This window comes from Elephas maximus, chromosome 6 (assembly GCF_024166365.1).
Source record: "Elephas maximus indicus isolate mEleMax1 chromosome 6, mEleMax1 primary haplotype, whole genome shotgun sequence".
In the NCBI taxonomy this organism is placed as follows: Eukaryota; Metazoa; Chordata; class Mammalia; order Proboscidea; family Elephantidae; genus Elephas; species Elephas maximus.
Genome location: NC_064824.1, coordinates 58,903,941 through 58,908,598, shown reverse-complemented (window position 1 = coordinate 58,908,598; position 4,658 = coordinate 58,903,941).

Below are 4,658 nucleotides of genomic sequence, written 5' to 3'. Positions count from 1 at the left end.
GCCATTGGCAAAAAACAAGGCTCCAGGAATTGATGGAATATCAATTGAGAGGTTTCAACAAATGGATGCAGCACTGGAGGTGCTCACTCGTCTATGCCAAGAAATATGGAAGACAGCTTCCTAGCCAAATGCCTGGAAGACATCCATATTTATGCCTATTCCCAAGAAAGGTGATCCAACCGAATGTGGAAATTAGAGAACAATATCATTAACATCACATGCAAGCAAAATTTTGCTGAAAATCATTCAAAATTGGCTGCAGCAGTATATCGACAGGGAACTGCCAGAAATTCAGGCTGGTTTCAGAAGAGGACGTGGAACCAGGGATATCATTGCTGATATTAGATGGATCCTGGCTGAAAGCAGAGGCTACCAGAAGGATGTTTACCTGTATTTTATTGATTATGCAAAGGCATTTGACTGTGTGGATCATAACAAATTACGGATAACACTGCGAAGAATGGGAATTCCAGAACACTTAATTGTGCTCATGAGGAACCTTTACATAGATCAAGAGGCAGTTGTTCGGATAGAACAAGGGTATGCTGATTGGTTTAAAGTCAAGAAAGGTGTGCGTCAGGGTTGTATTCTTTCACCATACCTATTTAATCTGTATGCTGAACAAATAATACGAGATTATTATTAATCTGTATGCTGAACAAATAATACAAGAAGCTGAACTATATGAAGAAGAACGGGGCATCAGGATTGGGGGAAGATTCATTAACAACCTGCGTTATGCAGATGACACAACCTTCCTTGCTGAAAATGAAGAGGACTTGAAGCACTTACTAATAAAGATCAAAGACCACAGCCTTCAGTATTGATTACACCTCAACATAAAGAAAACAAAAATCCTCACAACTGGACCAATGAGCAACATCATGATAAACGGAGAAAAGATTGAAGTCGTCAAGGATTTCATTTTACTTGGATCTACAACCAACATGCATAGAAGCTACAGTGGAGAAATCAAAAGATGCACTGCATGGGGCAAGTCTGCTGCAAAGGACCTCTTTAAAGAGTTGAAAAGCAAAGATATTACCTTGAAGACCAAGGTGCGCCTGACCCAAGCCATAGTATTATCAATCACGTCATATGCATGCAGAAGTTGGACAATGAATAAGGAAGATGGAAGAAGAATTGACAATTTGAATTGTGGCGTTGGCAAAGAATACTGAATATGCCATGGACTGCCAAAAGAATGACAAATCTGTCTTTGAAGAAGTACAACCAGAACGCTCCTTAGGAGCAAGGATGGCGAGACTGCAGCTTACCTAGTTTGGACATGTTGTCAGGAGGGATCGCTCCCTGAAGAAGGACATGCTTGGCAAAGTACGGGGTCAGCAGAAAAGAGGTAGACCCTCAACGAGATGGATTGACACAGTGGCTGCAACAATGGACTCAGGCATAACAAGGATTGTGAGCATGGTACAGGACCAGGCCGTGTTTCATTCTGTGGTACATACGGTCACTATGAATCAGAATCGACTCGACGGCACCTAACAACAACACAACATCCATTCTGCAGCGCCCATGGATAAAGGAGTAATGGTGATTTTCAAGTCTTATTATTTAAGAAATACATTACATAAAGCTAGAGGTGCCATAGATAGTGATTTCCTCTGATGGATCTGGGCAAAGGAAATTGAAAACCTTCTGGAAAGGATTCACTGTACTAGATGCCATTATGAACATTCGTGATTCATTGGAAGAGGTCAAAATCAACATTAACAGGAGTTTGGAAGAAGTTGATTCCAACCTTCAAGGATGACTTTGAGGGGTTCAAGACTTCAGTAGAGGAAGTAACTGCAGATGTGGTGAAAATAGCAAGAGAACTAGAATTAGAAATGGAACCTGAAGATATGACTGAATTGCTACAATCTCACGATAAAGCTTTAACAGATGAGGAGTTGCTTCTTATGGATGGGCAAAGAAAGTGGTTTCTTTAGATGGAAACTTCTCCTGGTGAAGATGCTGTGAACATTGCTGAAATGACAACACAGGATTTAGAATATTACATAAACTTAGTTGATAAAGTAGTGGCAGGGTTTGAGAGGATTGACTCCAATTTTGAAAGAACATCTACTGTGGGTAAAATGCTATCAAAAGCATTGCATGCTACAGAGGAATCTTTCATGAAAGGAAGGGTCAATCAATGTGGCTAACTCCACTCTTGTCTTATTTTAAGAAATTGCCACAGCCACCCCAATTTTCAACAACCACCACCCTGATCAGTCAGCGCCATCAACATCAAAGCAAGACACTCCACCAGCAAAGATATTCTGACTCACTGAAGTATTTTTTAATTAAGGTGTGTACTTTTGTTTTTTAGATATAATGCTATTGTACTTAATAGATTATACCAAACCAACCAAACCTGTGTCCGTCGAGTCGATTCTGATTCATAGTGACCCTATAGGACAAAGTAGAACTGCCCCATAGAGTTTCCAAGGAGAGCCTGGGGGATTTGAACTGCAGACCTTTTGGTTAGCAGCTGTGGCTCTTAACCACCACACGACCAGGGTTTCCAGAGTGTAGTATAATGTAAATATAACCTTTATACGTACTGGGAAGCGAAAAAAATTCATGTGACTTGCTTTATTGCTATATTAGCTTTACTGCAGTGGTCTGGAATCAAGCCCCAAGTATCTCCAAGGTAAGCTTGAAGGTTGAGAACATCGCATGTTTGTTGCGCAGTTCCTGTTTTCTGAAATGCCATTTCCTGATTTTAGCATATTTTTTTTCCTGTGGAGTAATTTTCCTTTGTTGTATACTTTCAAACTCTTCATTTTGAGCAAAATGGAACTGAAAGATGATACATGACATGGCAGTAGCCGAGTCAAAAGTCATAGCAGGCAGTGCTTTTTTTAGGTGGATAGTAACTTAGGTGCAACCAGTGTCACTGCCTTCCATGCTTTAATTTTATTTTTCTAAAGTGGAACAAGTAAAATATCAGATTTCAGTGACACTTTAGATTGCATTCCACACTTTAGATTGCATATGATTCATTCCTTCCTGAGCCAGCCAGAAATGCAGGTTTTGGAGACTGCTAAGATTGCAGTTCTGCTCCAGGGAGGCCACATCCAATAGCGAGCCTTGAGAAATCACAGGTCCGTTTATTATATACGCAAGCAACAAAGGAAATTTGTTAACAACAATCTTGGAAACTTAAATTTTGGATATGGGGCAGGGAATTGTAATAGAGGCCCCCAGGCGATTCTAATTTTTCTACTAGTTCTGATCTATCCACTAGTTTTCTAAAGCGATTGAGCGGCATAAGCAAAATACAGTGTTGCTCATTGTCATAAGTGCCACGGTGATACGCAAGACAATTTTCATTTTAGATGGTTCATGGACATTTTTTAAATTAATAGATATGTACTTATTTTTATGTATCATAGAAAAATGTATAAAGAGCATATTAGACCTTTTATTTTATGCCTATTATTGCTTAAGACAATGTTCAATTTTTTAAAAGCATCGATTTAAAGGAAAATATTAAGTAAATATTAACAATAACACAAGTAGTATATACATGGGAAAAAATTGTGAAGATACCACACAAATGACCAAAATTTGTGAAACACGGCAATGATTTTATCCTAGATAAACCCGGGTTCATAAATTGACTCTATCACTTACTATTTGTGTGAACTTGGGCATGTAACTTCCTTGGCTGTATTGGTTAGTATGTTAATTGCTTTAACAAAGACCAAAATAGTAATGGCTTAACCAAGGTATAATGCTTCAACCTCTCTCACATGAAAGTCGAAGATGATCAGGGGATCAGGGTGGCACTGCTCCATGGACTCAGCAGCCTGGAGTCCTTCTACCTAACTACTCCATCCTCTTCTCACTACATAAAGTGTGAAGGGGAAAAGAACAAGTATGGGGTAAGCAGGTTTCTATTAACAGCATGAACTATGGCTCACGCATACCACTTTTGTTCACATTCTACTGGCTAACTGCAAAAGACACTGTCATTTCTAGTTGGGTGGTGTACACATGCTCAGCAAAAACTCTATGGGGGTAGGAAGAAGGGGAAAGTGGATAATAGGAAACAATTAGCAATCTCTGCCATGCTGATTTAATTTTTTCCAGGTAGGTGTGATCAAAGGATAATGGGTCAAGGGAATGTAGGATATTGCATAGACTGTGCTTAATTCCCAGGTTATTAGTTCCAGTTGAGTTGATTCATGGCGACCCTAGGTCTGTCAGAGAAGAACTGTGCACTACAGGGTTTTCATTGGCTGATTTTTTTGAGAGTAGATTGCCAGGCCTTTCTTTCCAGGCACCTCTAGATAGATTCAAACCTCCAACCTTTCGGCTAGAAGCCAAGTGCATTAACCATTTACACTACCCAGGGACTCCAATTTCCAGGTTAGGATGGCAGAATAAACTGCATCACAGAATTTTCTCTCCTGATACCACTTTAAAAAGGAACAAGGTAGGAAGGAAGGAAGGAAACACTGGAACTCAAGACATTGGACATCAAGCAACAAAGGAAAATGACACCTGAGAGATGGGAAATAAAAGAGGTGAGCCCACAAGCTACCCTAGTTTACTGACTGGAAAAAGTGTCCAGGTCTCAGCTCAGGTCTCCCTGAGTTAAGCAGACAGAGGTGGGAGTCTGGGAAGCCAAGGCTTCCAGAGTT